Below are 17,038 nucleotides of genomic sequence, written 5' to 3'. Positions count from 1 at the left end.
TGTTAAGATTAAATGTAGTTCTTCAAGATAAAGACTGATCCAGAGAGGAGCTTGTTTCAGACTCTGCAAGGAATATCTTGAAGTTTCATGGTTAAATGGTATATACCAGTGACTTCCTGCTAGCTGACTTAAAGTGATGAAATAGTTTGGGTTTTAAAACTACGAAAACAGAGAGGGTTCTGCAAACAACTTTCCAGTGCCAGGAAATGGGATCTGGAATAGTGATGAGGAACTAAGATATCAAATTCACTTGCCAAAGTAAATCAACTCCATGCCCCAAGTTAGTCAATAAGTATATATGTGCAGGATTCTTTCCATCCTAGTATTTGTTGGACTGGAAATCACTGGATAATTTAAAAAAAACAGGCATTGAAATACATTACAGGAAGACAGTGTGTGTCATGTCCTTTGGAGGACACAGAGCCACCCCCGGCCAGGACAGTCAGCATTTACTTGAAAGATTTGTCCCTTATTCCTGTTTGATTTTTGTTGCCACCCAAAGAATGGATCTCTGAAAAAATGGACAGTTCAGGGTAGTCCATCCTTAACTGGAAATATATAGTCAGTGGTATTAGACTGTAAACAAGATTTAAAAATTTACCTGGCCAACTTCAAGTGGCTAACATAACCTAAAAGCATTTAAAATGGAGATTTACACCTGTGTATCTTCATGAATCAATTTAAGTCTGTTAAATGTGTGCAGCCTCTATCTGCTGGCTGTGAGATGAGTTTGGTTTGCCATGCTAGTTTCAAGATGTAACCATTACTGTAAATGAGGAATATTTGGTGACCACATTTCTTTAAGTAGAATTCAAAAGAAAAGCAGGCCAATTCCATCAACCAAAGCCCATCTGGTATTAATGAGCAAGAACTGTAGAATGTATTATTATGTATTATTAATAAGATCCTTTTTAATGATTTATTTGTCCAGGTTAGCACGGGGAGGTTTCAGTCACTCATTGTGTTAGATGTTGTGTAACAGTAGGACAATCAGTCTCAAGCAGTCTTACAATGCAAATAGTTTGGTTCATAACATGTAGGTAACACTTAAGTGTAAAAACATGAAAATAGAGAAAGTGATTGTAAACTTATTTAAGTTCAAGTAACAAACTTTATAAATGTAAACTAAAACTAATTAATGCAAATTAGTAGTTCTTTTCTCAAATTGTTGGCATTCCCCATATCCCAGGGACTCGTGAAATTCATGCTTGTGGTATTCCAAAAAGAGAGTGACCACATCTTTTGTGATTTTCTTTAAATTCGTATTTCAAAAAAGTTCTTAAGAATGTTTTCCTGAGACAATGACCTCATAGAAAATGATGAGGAGGATCTTTTTACCATTCATGCATCATTTTACCCCTTGAAAATTTACTGTCTCTGTGTCCTGTTGTTGGTAGAGTCTGGCCACTTTTAAAAGCATGGCAAATATGATCTTTTCTAAATGAGACAGTACAAATAAACCCAACTGCAGTCCTGTCTACTCTGTTTCATCATAACACATGATGGAATTGTACATTGAAGTTATTTTGTTCCATTCTGTGGGAAAAAATGAACCAAAAAAAATTTAAAATGGCGTGGGGAAGAAGCTGTTTTGGATGACTGCTCCTTGCATGGTGAGTTCCTCACTTGTGCCAACCTGACAGCCCCAGAGACAGAATGGGCATTGATAAGAAATTTATCCAAAGACAGAGTGAAAACACTCTTTTACAATGGGCCACAAGGCCTGTTCAGGAAGGAAAGAGCCTTCATGTCACCCTCACATTTCTACAGCTTGAGCTGTGGAAAGCATAAAAGAAGTCTTGGTCTACACTGGTCTTAGTGTGTGAATTCAACTCTAAAGGAAGAACCATGTATGCTGTGTGAGACTGACAAGTGCAGCATAGGCTCGGAGGCCTCAGAGCTGTGAGGGGATAGCTGTTACCCAGCAGATCTGAGGCCATGTGAAGTTGTATAAAAGCCTCTGTGCTAGCTGAACAACAAACATGTAACATGAGGGCATGATGGTTTATGAGACAAAATTTAATTTCCTGGTATAAACAAGGGCAGCAAGAGCTCATAGTTCAGGGTTGGCGATGACTTCATGAGCTACTGTCACAGTCAGTGAATTTGGGTCAGGAAAAGAGTTGGGATCACATTTGTTCCCTGTAGAACGGGTGCAAGGCTGCTGTTCCCTGTGGTTGCTGCAATGTGCTGCTCGTGCCCCGCACGCTGTGTTGGTATAACCTTGTCTGCGGTTATGTTTGCACTCGTCCTGCGTAAGCCTCTCTGACCCTAGACACATGTTCACTGTAAGACCAGAACATTTCAGTGTTTATTTATGTCACTAGAAAACAGCACCAACCTTTTTAAAAAACTTGACTTAATGGATTTCCATTGAACATTTGTCACTTTTCATTATCCTCCTATGTGTACAATGTTGGGTTTTAAAAGACAGGGAGATTAAGATACTCAGGATATATCTTGTCCAGAAAGACAACTTCAAGTTCTTTAGGACTTATGAGAAGCAGGTTAAAAACAACATCCTGCTGATCCAGACCTCTAACCTGTGTGGTCAGGTACTGCCTCTGTAGAGCATGAGCTTTCACATGTTTGTGAGTAGATCTTCTGTCCATCCCCCATTTTGGTTTCTGCCTTTTGGAATCAAAATCACAGACTCACTTCCTCATTCAAAATGTCAGTTAAGGACTAAGAAAAAAAAAATTCCCATCCATCCAAAACTTAGGGGTACCTGGTCTTTGGCTTGGTCATGACAAAAGGCAAAGTCACTTGGGAGGCAGAGTTGGAAAGAGTCTGTGTGGACACTGATACAATTGCCATATTTTTATTTGATTTCAAGAACAATTCAACTAGGTAGTCAAGAAGATACATTTATTTTTAAAATAGTAAAGAAGCAAGCAGAATTACTGGTCTTGGTTCTATTCAAAACCACAATTCCCAACATACTTATTTCCTGCTTGTGCATTTCAGCGTCAGGTTTTCTCCTGAGCCAATCAGCCATGGAAAACATCTGCCATTTTTTCTCTTCAGCACCCACCTTGTTGTCCTCTAAACTGTGATTTTTTAATTTTTTTTTTTTAACAGAGATTGAGAAATGAAGGGTCTTTAGTTTGACCTTTTGTTCACTGCCTCTATAAATTAGGTCCTTCTTCTTATGCTGCAAAATTATGTGTCAGCCTTAAATGTTGTACTGAATGTATGGAAAAGATTGTAATTTGACTGTTTCAAATGATGGGAACATGCCATTAGAAGCCAAGATTTTCAGTTCACCAGCAATAATGTATTCTTTGGCAGTCTTGAAGTAAGGTTTTGAGGTGAATCCTGGGGCTGTGCTCAGGGCTGACTTCCCAGAATGGTTCAACACCTGCAACATGATGCTAACACAGTATTGTATCAAATGGTACTCCTTGCTTCTTCAATAATTGTTTTCTGGGTGTCTGCCTCTCTAGTCTGCAATATTTTCATGGCCATCTTCTCTTCAGTCTGTTTCATTCCTTCAGAGAGGAACAGAATCACAGAACTTGTATCAGCCCCAGTTTTCTCATAGTTCCCACTTCAGGGAGATTTTTCACTTCTCTTTTGAATGCCAGTCATCTTCTCTTTTCTGTGAGCAGCAGTGCCACAGCATTGTCTCCTCCTCCTGTGGTGTGGCCTCCAAAATACTGCCCGGAGAGGAATACAGTAATTTCACTACTATAAGGTGCACCCTTTTGACTAAAATTTTGGTCCAAATCCGGAAGTGCGCCTTCTAATCTGGTGCACCTTATATATGGACAAGGTTGGGGAAATTTGCCAACCCGGAAGCTTGAGCCGCGAGAGCAGCGGGCGGAGCCGGTGGCGCCGTGGTCATCAAGGGCAGGTGGGGCCGTGGTGCCACCGAGCAGCACGGGCTGCCGGCACCGCGGCGCCGCACAATCTCCCAGAACCACCAAGCGGCAGCCCAGAGCAGGACCGAGCCCACCCGGCCCCGAGCCGAGCCAGTAAACTCCGCGATCGTGCGATTCTGTTACTAACTTGTTACTTTGTTGAGCGCAGCGTGGATCCTTGCTGCAAAAAAAAAGCGCGCCTTATAGTCTTATATATGGACAAAGTTTGGAAATTTGCCAACTCCTGGAGGTGCGCCTTATAATCTGGCACACCTTATGGTCGTGAAATTACTGTAATCACTTTTGCTGTGTGCTAGTGGTAGGGGTTTCCTCTGTGCTGTTTCCACTGGTGATGATAATTGCTGCCACAGGAAGAGCTTAGATCCATACAGCCACCTCCAGGTAAAATGTGTCTGTTTGACTGTCTGTCTGTATGCAACTTTGTGTACCAGTGGCTCAAGATGGAATTCAACATACCCATAATATACAGTTTACAGAAATGGACAGTGGGAAATGCTAGGTACTTCTCTGAAATTTTAGTATTGCAGCCAGAGTTTGAACCTTTGCCTACTTGGTCTCTAAAGCCCAAAATGTCATTTCAGGACAAAAACCTGCATCTTCTTCCAAAGAATTCAACTTTCATCCTATTCTGTCAAAGTTTAGTAATCAGGGAATGGGAAGGCCATGCCTTGAGTGCCAGGCAACAGCACATACAGAGACAAGCCTTTCAGCAACTCCTGCAAGTGCTGCACCTCTGTGCTGAACCAGAGAGTTCTGGGGGGGCTGAGCAGAGCAGGAGCATGTGAATATCATCTGTGGGGACATTAATCTGGTGTGAGGGGAATGGATGCTCCAGTCCCTCCTCAAGTTTTTCCTGTTTTATGTACCCATAAGCTGTAGTGCTGCTGAGTGTAAAGGAGATCCCACTGAAGCCCCAGCTCGCTGCTGAGGAGCTGTCCTGATGTGTAGGTGTGTTCATACCCTCCCTCTTGGGCAGAGGACTGAATCTGGCCTGCATATTCGAACTTGCATATTAAGCACTAATAATTTTCACAGCTCAAAGTTTTCTTTAAGACTCTTATTTTTTCCCCAAAATAAAGTACCCACAGACAAAATCTGTGGTATGGAGAAGGTTGAATGAGAGTTAGGAAAGCATTTTAAAGTCAGAGGTTTATGGTAAGCACAGGGCCAGCCAATGCAGTCTGGAAACTGAGGACTCCACAGTTTTGGGGTTTGACACGCATATAAACAAGTGAGACATTGCTAGGAAGTCCAAAGTATATTTGTAAATCATTGTGAAATCTTTCCATTCATTATTTAAGCCAAACTAGAAAAAAATTTATTACTATGAATTGATTATTATGATCATTTACACAGTAATAAGTACTGTGATAAGCCTATTGCATCTATAAATGTGTTAGTAGCCCTCATCACAATAAGTCCTGCTGGAAATAGTAAAGATCTGAAGTTGTTTTAACATGAATGATCCTGCTTTAGCAAACTGGACTTAGTCTTCCTCAGTAATCAGCACTCCTGTACAAAAGAACATTGTTTGACTGCAAGGAATGTGTGAGGGAAGGAGCATTTCTTCTTGCCTCAGCTTGAGTAACTGGAGAAAGGTATATATATATATAACTGACGGCATTATATTACAGTGCACACTGAAGTAGAAGTTACAATCATTAATCTCTGCTCAAAAACTGAAGGCTCGGGTTAAAAGATCTGTCAGTTTTAGCCTTGCTAGCCATTCTACTTTCACAAATAAAAGGTGGAACTTCAAAAAGGATTTTAAAAAGCATTTACTTTGTTTTTCAGGATAGAAGAATGATTAGCTTCTCATTTGCAGCCATTTCTGCCTGCACGTTTAGTGCCTTGATTTGAGCTTTGGACGCAATCCAAGTCAATATGTCAATAAAACTCTTTGCCTTCTTTCAGCTATACTTGTAACTAATGCCACTGTGAGCTCTTGTCAGCCCAAGTCCTGGAAAATAATTTCTAGCTAACTGCTTCTTCCTTTGTAAAAAGGATGGCTGCCTGCACATTCATGTGGGGCCATAGCACAATATTTGCTATTGTTCTCTCACTTTGTTTTTATTTTTAATTTCTCAATTTCGTAAATCAGTGTTGTTTCCTCAGTTTACATTTTGTCCTGTTCCAATAGGTTTAGCATTTTAAATTGTTGACACATTATACAGCCTCCATAAAGTGAGAAGTACGATCCAGGTCTGACACAATCCTAGTTCCCTTGCAGCTCTTTCACGTTGAAGTAAATGGCTATTTAATTTATTTTGCACCTATAAATGACACCATGAACATAAGATAGAGGAACATAAGATATAAAACATGAGCTAAAGCTGAAAGAAATTAGTTTGATTCAGTGTGCTGTCATTTGTCGCCAGCAGCAGAGAAAACAATACCCAGACACCTGCCTGTATATTATTACGCGATTTTGAGAAAATAGGAGGTGTGTGTGTCTGAGTTACCTCTGGGGACCACTTATAACTTGTCATACAGAAACAGGTCTTAAGAAACACAGAATGCTTTGGTTCTTCCTGCATCCCCATCACTGCTGGAGCTTCCTGCATTCCATACTTCCACTGCAGAAAGACCTTTGTAACCTGTATCAGGTCTTTAAAACTGTATCATCCCACATGAAGCATTTGTGAGAAAAAACTAATTCATTCTCTTCAAGGAAACAAAGCATCCTGATTTGCAGCATCAACCAGACACTGCAATACAAAATCTAATACTGTTTCTTTAACATGTTACTCCAGTAGCACCTGTCTCGCTGTTATTTCTTTTAATCTATTTTGTTCGTCCTCATGTTACTTTGAAGAACATTAATACTGCTATTAATACTAATATTAGTATTCTTGTCCTTATGTAGGTTCAGATTAATAAAGATGTTCTGATCTGTCTTAGCTTTGGCCAGAGTGGTTTAACTTTTATAAACTAAATGGTGACAATGAATCAACTTGCTGATTTCAACGTAAATACTTGCTGATTTCAACATAAATAACTTCCCTAAAATCATACTTAAACAACATACATTATTATCTTCTGCTCTTTTTCATTTTAACAGTAGACTTTTATTTCAAAGTGTAGTAGTCTGGATTTGCCCTGATCTCTTATCCTAGTAGATAACAGTGAACAGCAGAAACAAACAGCTACGAAGTAAAACATTGATAGTCAGAAAGGTTAATTGCACTTTATTAATTTATTATTAGATGAAATTGCAAAACCAGTGTTGGGATAGTGTAAGTCTAGACTAAAGTCCCTGAAGTTAGCAATTTCTTCTACCTTGTGGTCTGGACATTTAGGAATACTAAGAGTCGTGCAATGAGCCAGCAAAGATGAGCTTGAGTGAATAGTGTAGGAAATTCCCAGACTGATTTTTCTAATTCATCCCTAGGAAAGGTTAAAGCAGGCAGCCTGCATTGCGCTGGCTGTGGTGGAGTAACAGCAGCTGCTTGCTACTCCTACAGCCACAGTGCTCAGCTCAGACTGAAACCAGTAATCCTTTTAGGGGTCTGAAAGCTTTGAAACAGTGCTGAAAGCCAAGGATGACAGGAATAACGTGGTCCTTGTAGACTGAACATGCCTAGGTGAAATGCAAAGCCAGGGCAAGGCTGGAATCTCCTTGAGGTTGTACTACAGCAGGTTTGGGCCACAGCATTGCACGTGTAGCTTCCATGCAGATGACACCTAATAGCAGAAAGGGTTTTTTTTAGCCCTGAATTCTGCATGTACTTGTTTCTGAAGTACTCCTACCCTCGGCAAGTCTGTTGCTGAAGAGCCTCATCAGTGAGGAGGGTAACTAGGATGTGGCTGTAAGGCCGTACCATCTTGGGGAACTGTGTGGAACACACACGTGGAATACCATATGGCAAAACACTAACCACACACCTCTAGGTGAGAGGAGGAATCCTGCTGAAGTTCATAGTGCCACACAGGACAGAACTGACGCCAAGCTGTTGCTCAGGGTGGGGCTTTAAGGAACGTTCATCCCCAGCAGTCGGCAGGTAGGGTCAGGTGTTAGTCCTGCAGCTCACCTGACCTGCTCTGTGCCTGTGCTCCGCAGCTCCAAAGAGGAATGGATGTGAAATTTGTCACTGTTTTGGTTGTTCTAGCAGTCATGATTAGTCAGACGTCTGAGAGTAAGTAAAACTGTGTTTTATCTATTTCTATACTTTAATCTCTTAAAGAAATAAAGACCTGGAGCGTGCTTACCTGGAACTGTGACTGCTTGAGCCTTTGCAGCTCTGCACAGGACGAGAGGTGATAGCTTAAAGGTCAGTGCTGCTTTTCTTCAAAAAGTCAAACTTGGGTGTCTTAACTGCACAGAGCAATTGGCATTTTCAGAGGAGTCAGGGCTTCACCTGAGAATTTCCTCCACAAACCTGATGTTTCTACAACAGGTGTGAGCATGTTGTAATTCTGTGTAGTGGCTTAAACAAGGAAAAGCCATGTGAGATACTTGTCATAGGAAACATTATCAAGAAGATTTCAGCTGCTGAAGGCGTAAGACCTTTAAAAGCAGTGTTTTCCTGAGGGAACACCTAGTAAAATATCAGCATTTGTTTTAAGGGATCTCTCAAGCTCAGGTGTAAATTCCTCCTTTACAAGCTTCCCAGAGGAAATGTGTCTAGCAAATCACTTGGTCTTTTTCCTTTAAAGTGAAATTTCCCTAGGTGGCAGAGGTTTCAAAAAACTTTTTATGACAAACTTCAAGTAACAGATTTCTCTCAGCAAAAAAAGCAGTGTTACATGCAACTTCGTTCTGTGTTCAGTGCAGCAAGGATTCAGGAGATCTAATGACACTTAAAAATTAAACTTAACTTTAAACTTGAAAGTTTAAAAAAGATTAAAAATTTAACAACTTTAAAAGCTCTCCAAACCAACTAGGCAATGCTGGGCCTGAATTCTTAGTTTTTCTTTGCAATTTTATATTGTGAAATAGACAGTGTTCACAGGGAAGGTAACTCAGATTCTGGAGCACCTTCCTCAGGATGATCCTTTCTCAGGCTCTACTGGCTTCAGTAGGAGTAGGAATTGAGGAATTCCTTGAAGACTGAGGCAACACATGGACAAAATCTGCCTTAGAATTTTAAAATAGCCACTGCACCTACTGGCACAGGAAGGCTCTGTAAGTGCTTTTGTTTTCGATATATGATCTGTCCAGTCACCAAGGTCTTGCACAATAGAACTGACACAAGCACAGGTCAAAGTAAAGGTTCTCTTAGAATTTGTTCTTTTACACTGAACCACCTGACACAGAGGAAATGCCTTTTACCAATGCCTTACTCAACTTTCCTCATCTAGATACGCTCCCTACTTGACTACAGTACTCAAATGGCAGAACCCACAATAAAAATGAGCAGAATTTCAGGTGGCTGACTGGGTTACTGGGAATAGGTTACCTGGGTTACCTGAGCTGAACCAGATTTATCTTAACCCCCTACCTAGGTTTACACCTCTTAAGCTCTCCATTATGCATCCATTCATTTCAGAGAGACAGTAGACATACAAGTAAGATCTGGGATGGTACATGTAAACTTGAAGAAGTTTCCTTTGCTTGTGGATGTGAATTGGCAGCTATTGACAGAGGCCAGGAAAGACATATATTGTCCAAAATCACACCTAGCTACAGGCTAAAACATGGCTCAGCCAGGCAAGGCCAAAAAATAAGATCAAGAACAAGATTCTGTAGAGTGCGATGGGGATTTCCCCCTCCACAGACTCTACCCCTCTACCCCCATTTCCCATAATATAATTCAAAACAAGTTTTTGCAATTTTATTTTAAAAATCCTGGTAACCTTCCATTATCACATCTCAGTGCCAGGGATTTACTGTCACATCTGCAGTGAAGGAGGCAACACTGTATGAAGTATGCAACAGGCTGGACTATGGAGCTTATTCCAAAGACAGTTGATTTAAATTTCCATTTGAGAAGACAAAATTTGTTTTGTTGCTTTTTTTTTTTCTGGAAGCTCTTACAAGCATTTCATCCTGAAGACGTGAAAGGAGAAATTTGATAATACACATACAGTAATAGCATCCAAATACCAATTTTCAGCCTGCATTTCTTTGATGCTCTGTAACCCAAGCACCAAGGATATTGTATGGAGACTGATGTGTTATGCTAAACTATAAATGTTTTATATGGCTATAGCTTATAATCCCTTCTATCTTTTTTAAACTCTGTCTCAGAATTGTATTTTAACTGTGTGTATTACCATGTCAGAATAGTAGGATGCATTGGAACATTTTTCAGCATTTGCGTTCCCCTCTCAAGTCCAGCTTTTAAGCAACCTCCCTGTTGTTACAATCTATGTCTATGCTGCTGTTACAAATGGGCCAGGAGCCCTGCTCCTTTGTAAGGATTTTATTAGAGGTCAGCTTTGGGTGGGGAACCCGAAGGGCTGCGCACACCACTGCTGTTCCCTTTGGACGATGCGCAGGAGGAGGAGTGCAGCTTTGTCCTCAGGCAGAGCTGGGCCTTCCGTGCTCACGGGGTCTGCAGGAAGGCTGTTCTGGCTCGTAGTTGAGGGGGAGGTCATGTTGGTAGGGTGCTCTTCAGGTCATAGGGACGGAACAAAGCAGCTAGAGATGATATATTCGTGTTCTGTGCTGTTTTCTCAACCTGGGAACACTATTTTCAGTTCCAGATGTTATTTTGGGCTCATTATTTTAAGGGGTTTTTAGTGCCAAATAGTGTCCCATTGTCCTTCGCACTCCTTTCATTGGCCTGCAGCTCAATAATGTCACCCTCCTCACAGAGGAGCAGCAGAGGGGAGCAGCAGAGGCATTACCCGGAAGGGAAAGGGCTCATAGGTGAGACAGTCGGGGACCAAAACATTAGCTGTATATGGTAAATATTAACAACAGTTACAGTAATTTCACGACCATAAGGCGCACTGGACTATAAGGGGCACTTTTTTTTTGCTGAGAGGAGCCACGTGGCGCGCAACAAAGTAACGAATTACTGGCAGGTGCTCAATTTGCAATCATTTTTCAAAGATCGTTGTAGCCTTTAAACACAGCCCCAGGCGCCCTCCACAGGCAGCAGGCCCCGGCAATCCTGCCCACCCACAGCGGCACTTCTCATCCCTTCCCCGCGGTTGGCAGCTGCGCCTCTTCGCCCCGCTTCTCCCCAGCTGGTGGCCGCGCAGTGTCCCCCCAGCCGGCAGCCACACCATGTCCCGGCGTTCCCCCGCCCAGCGGCCACGGCTCCCGCAGTTCCCAACTCGGCTCGCAGCTCGCGCTTCTGGGTTTGCAAATTTCACAACTTTGTACATTATATAAGGTGCACCGGACTATAAGGCGCACTTCCGGGTTCGGACCAAAATTTTAGACAAAAGGGTGCACGTTATAGTAGTGAAATTACTGTACATTTAACTGGGTAAACATACACAAATAACAATCAATTCATCAGCGGTTTACCCACAACACTGCTGTCCTAGTTTGGAGGACAGGTGTCTGCTAAGAAAGGCAGGACCCTCTCTTTGAAATGAAGAATGTAAACCCCCTCCCTCCAAATTATTATAATTTTGAAATCAAGGGGCTCTCAGGCAAAGATATGGGAATTAGGAATAACAGTTCTTTTCTAGGGAAATTAAAATAGAAATACAGTACTATAAAGAAACAAACTCCAAACCCTGACAAAGTCAGAGTACAACCTGACACCCCGTCAGGCAGGGTGTTGGTAGCAGTCCCATTAAATGGTGGCTGCATCCTCCTGCAGTGACAGATGTGGCTCAGTTGGAGCAGTGCTCCTGCAGAAGGTGCAGTTTCCCTCTAAAGGTCCAGTGGTGATGTGGAGAAATCCGGTTTACCTCTGGAGTCCAGTGGAGAAAGGGGCTACCCTAGTGTCCCAAACCCTCTGTTTTTATCTTAGTAAGAAATGTTGGGCTCTTCCCCCTGGCTGGAGCAACTTCCAGCGGGATGCAGTAATTTTATCAGTCACACAGTGGGACTCAATGGGCCATGAGCAGAAAATGACTCGCTGGAGGAAGGATGGATTGTGCAAAGACAAAGAACAATGCCCCACCTGGTTTCAATGGATGGCTCATTAGCAGAATATCTCCCACGGAGATAAGGATCACTGCCCCCACCCTCAACAGATGGTGACAGAATGGATACCTTTTATCACACCCTGTGTTGTAACCCAAGACATTATCCACCCCTTATTCTATTACTATCTGCATAATGACACCTTACACACAGTTCTCACTTAAGATTAGGTTTCCCTGAGGTACACAATGGGTTTCTCCATCTTTCTGCATTACCCACCAAGTGTAACCAGGTCCTTGAGCAAAGACAATCCCATGGACGGGTTTGTCCTTGCCCGAAATGGGACTAATCCAAACAGTCTTTCCTAAAATACCTTTCATGTGTGCTACAGGGATTTTATCTCCATCCACTGTGTGCAAGGGTTCAGACTGGGCAGGACCAGCTCGATTTATGGACCCTCAGGTGTTGACCATCCAGGTGACCTTTGCTAAGTTCATTTCCTAATTCTTGAAGGTTCCCCCGCTAAGTGCTTTCACGGTCTTAAGCAACCTGTTGCACCATTCAAATTTCCTGGCAGCTGATGGATGGTAAGGGATATGATATATCCATTCAATGCCATGTTCTCTGGCCCAGGTGTTGATAAGGCCATTTTTTAAATGAGTCCCATTGTCTGACTCAATTCTCTCAGGGGTGCCATGCCTCCAAAGGACCTGTTTCTCAAGGCCCAGGATGGTGTTCCGAGCAGTGGTGTGGGGCACAGGGTAGGTCTCCAACCATCCGGTGGTGGCTTCCACCATGGTCAGCACGTAGCGCTTGCCTTGGCGGGTCTGAGGCAGTGTGATGTAGTCAATCTGCCAGGCCTCCCCGTACTTATATTTGGACCAATGCCCACCATACCAGAGGGGCTTCACTCGCTTGGCCTGTTTGATGGCAGCGCACGTATCACAGTCATGGATGACTTGAGAGATACTGTCCATGGTTAGATCCACCCCTTGGTCTCGTGCCCACTTATACGTGGCATCTCTGCCCTGACGGCCTGAGGCGTCATGGGCCCATCGAGCCAGGAACAATTCTCCCTTGTGTTGCCAATCCAAGTCTATTTTTGACACCTCTATCTTTGAGGCCTGATCAACCTGTTCGTTGCTTCGGTGCTCCTCATTAGCCCGACTCTTGGGGACATGGGCATCCACGTGACGAACTTTCACAGGTAGCTTCTCTACCTGGGTGGCAATGTCTTTCCACTCGTCGGCAGCCCAGATTGGTTTTTCCCTACGTTGCCAGTTTGCCTTTTTCCACCTTTCCAGCCAACCCCACAGAGCATTGGCTACCATCCATGAGTCAGTATAAAGGTAGAGCTTTGACACTTCTCTCTCTCAGCAATGTCCAAGGCCAGCTGAACAGCTTTGAGTTCAGCAAATTGACTTGATCCACCTTCTCCTTCGATAGCTTGTGCAACCTGTCGTGTGGGGCTCCATACGGCTGCTTTCCACTTCTGGTTCATCCCCACGATGCGGCAGGAGCCGTCGATGAAAAGAGCGTAGCATGTTTCATCTGCTGGCAGTTGGTTATATGGTGCGGCTTCTTCAGTCTGGGTCACTTGTTCCTGCTCCTCTTTGTCAGTGAGACCAAAATCTTCACCTTCCGGCCAGCTCATAATTATCTCCAAAATCCCAGGGCGATTTGGGTTTCCGATGCAGGTGCGTTGCGTGATGAGGGCAATCCACTTGCTCCATGTGGCGTCGGTGGTGTGGTGGGTAGAGGGACCCTTTCCTTCGAACATCCACCCCAGCACTGGTAGTCGGGGTGCCAGGAGGAGTTATGCTTCCATCCCAATCACCTCTGAGGCAGCTTGGACTCCCTCATAGGCAGCCAAGACCTCCTTCTCTGTGGAAGTGTAATTGGCTTTGGACCCTCTGTAACTTCGGCTCCAGAATCCCGGAGGTCGACCTCGAGTCTCCCCAGGCACCTTCTGCCAAAGGCTCCAGGACAGACCATGGTTCCCAGCTGCAGAATAAAGCACATTCTTTACCTCTGGTCCCGTCCTGACTGGGCCAAGGGCCACTGCATGAGCGATCTCCTGCTTGATCTGGGCAAAGGCTTGCTGCTGCTCAGCACCCCAGTGGAAATCGTTCTTCTTACGGGTGACCAGGTAGAGAGGGCTCACCATCTGACTGTACTCGGGAATGTGCATTCTCCAAAAGCCTATGGCACCTAGGAAAGCTTGTGTTTCCTTCTTGTTGGTCGGTGGAGACATTGCATCTTATTGATGGGGATTTGGCGCCGTCCATCTTGCCACTTTACTCCCAGGAACTGGATCTCTCGGGCAGGTCCTTTGACTTTGCTGTTTTTAATGGCAAAGCCGGCTCTCAGCAGAATCTGTATGATCTTTTCTCCTTTCTCAAATACCTCCACTGCCGTATTCCCCCACACAATGATGTCATTGATGCATTGCAGGTGTTCTTGAGCTTCACCCTTTTCCAGTGCAGCCTGGATCAGTCCATGACAGATGGTGGGGCTGTGTTTCCACCCCTGGGGCAGACGATTCCACGTGTACTGCACGTCCCTCCATGTAAAGGCAAACTGAGGCCTGCACTCTGCTGCCAGGGGAATGGAGAAAAATGCGTTGGCAATGTCAATGGTGGCATACCACCTTGCTGCCTTGGACTCCAGCTCGTACTGGAGCTCCAGCATGCCCGGCCCGGCAGGGCTCAGCAGTGGAGTCACTTCGTTCAACACACGATAGTCCACAGTCAATCTCCATTCTCCATCAGACTTGCACACGGGCCAGATGGGGTTGTTGAAGGGTGAGTGAGTTTTGCTGACCACCCCTTGGCTCTCCAGCTCATGGATCATCTTATGGATGGGGATCACGGCATCTCGATTCGTCCGGTACTGCCGGCGGTGCACTGTTGAGGTGGCAATTGGGACTTGTTGCTCTTCCACCTTCAGGAGTCCCACTGCAGATGGGCTTTCTGACAGTCCAGGCAAGGTGTTCAACTGCTTAATGCCCTCTACTGCTACAGCAGCTATTCCAAAAGCCCATCTGTATCCCTTTGGGTCTTTGTAATAGCTGCTCCTGAGAAAGTGTATGCCTAGAATAGATGGAGCCTCTGGGCCAGTTACAATTGGATGTTTCTGCCACCGCTCCACTGTCAGGCTCACCTCAGCCTCCAGCAAAGTCAATTCCTGTGATCCTCCCGTCAGCCCAACAATGGAAACAGCTCTTCTCCCACATGTTCTGATGGCATCAGGGTACACTGTGAACCAATATCAACTAATACCTTGTATTTCTGTGGTTCTGATGTGCCAGGCCATCAGATCTACACCATCCAATAGACTCTGTTATCCCATGCCTCTCCCTGGCTAGAGGCAGGGCCCCTCTAGCCCTGGTTATTATTTCCTTCCTGGGCATACATAGCAGAGGTTCCTTCAAGTGGGTCTGACATATCATCTTCCCTTCTGTAATGCCCAGCACCTTGGTCATGGGAGGTTGAGGCTACCTTCACTTTAGTGTAGCTCCCTCGGTTAGCATTTCCTTCCCTGAGTTGATGCACCCGTGCTGCCAGGACAGAAGTGAGTTTCCCATCCCATTTTCTCATGTCTTCTCCATGGTCACGTAAAAAGATCCACAGGTCAGCTTGTGGGGTGTACCCTCTCTCCCTAGCTGGGGGGGTGTTGGGTTCCGACTTTGGGGTCTGTGACTCGCCCTGGTGCTGCATTGATTTTCCTCATCTCATCTCATCTCATCTCTCATCCCTCTCATCTCCTCCTTAAACTCCTCTTTGAGTTCCTTAACCACAGCAGAGACATGAGCCTGCATTGGGCCATTGATCATGCTCTCAAAATTTCTGAGTTTGTTAGCAACAGAACCCACTGTCTCTTGGTTGTTGTCGGCATTACAGTAATTTCACGACCATAAGGCGCACCGGACTATAAGGTGCACCCCCCGGGAGTCAGCATATTTTGCAATTTTGTAGATCACATAAGGCACACCAGACTATAAGGCGCACCTTTTTTTTGCAGTGAGGCTCCACCCCCAGCTGCCCCCACGTGGTTGCTGGCCGAAGCCCCGCCTCAACCCGGCAGCCATGGGCCCCTGGGCCCGGCTGTACCTGGCGGGGCCGGGCTATGCCCACCACCGCTCCGTGCAGTGTCCCCAGGGTCGGGCTATGCCCACCGCTGCTCTGGGAGTTCCCTGGTGCTTCGGGTGACCTGATGCTGGCAGGCTTGCCCCCCGCTGCCGCTGCCCTGATTCCGGCGGCTTTCCCCCCCACTTGCCCGGCAGCCACCCCGATGCCGGCGGGCCCGCCCCGCGGGGCCACCTCCCTGATGTCGGCGGCTTTGCCCCCCCGTCTGGGCTGCGCTGCCACCCTTTCCCTCCCCCACGCGGCCCCTGCCCCGATGCCGCTGGGCTCACCCTGGCCCGGCACTGGCCTGATGTCGCAGCCGGGGGGACTCTGCTTGGCTGGGCACTGTTGTGGGTTGGGCACACTTCCGGGGTGGCAAATGTCACAACTTTGTACGTCAGATAAGGCGCACTGGACTATAAGGCGCACTTCCGGGCTCTGGGGAAAATTTTAGTCAAAAGGGTGCGCCTTATAGTCGTGAAATTACTGTAATTGATGCACTGAAGGTGGTGTCATTTTCATGCTGTCCATCCCTCCCAAAGAGTACCTCCAGTACTGCCACTTCCCTCAGCTGTTGGATCCTTTCCTTAAGGGTCTTCCAGCGCATTCTATGGTGGTGCTCCTGCATTCTTTCCCTGTGGACGAACCTCTCTCTCACACTCATTAAAAGCCACTCCCAGAGGGAAAGGGGGCCTGACTCCCTTACAAATACCTGATCTACACCTGAGTCCTGGGTCAAAGGTCCCAAATTCCTTGCCTCGGTACCATCCAGTTGCACACCTGCACCCATAATGTCCCAAACCTGAAGTAACCAAGTTGTAAAAGCCTCCCGGCCCCGTCGTATAATGTCTTTTCACAGATTACAAAGACTATCATACGACAGGGACTCAGTGACCATCTCAACCTCTGGTTCCCCTGCTGGTTGTGAGGGCCCTCCTTTATTATCCTTATTGTCTAGGTGCTTTGTTTTTGTCTTAGACTTTCTAGTTTCCACAGGGGCGACTGCTGCTGGCTGTGAGTGCCCCTGTGGTTTA

The sequence above is a fragment of the Catharus ustulatus genome, chromosome Z (genome assembly GCF_009819885.2).
Source record: "Catharus ustulatus isolate bCatUst1 chromosome Z, bCatUst1.pri.v2, whole genome shotgun sequence".
NCBI lineage: Eukaryota > Metazoa > Chordata > Aves > Passeriformes > Turdidae > Catharus > Catharus ustulatus.
The sequence above is the reverse complement of the archived record's forward strand: the minus strand, read 5'-3'. Positions refer to the sequence as shown.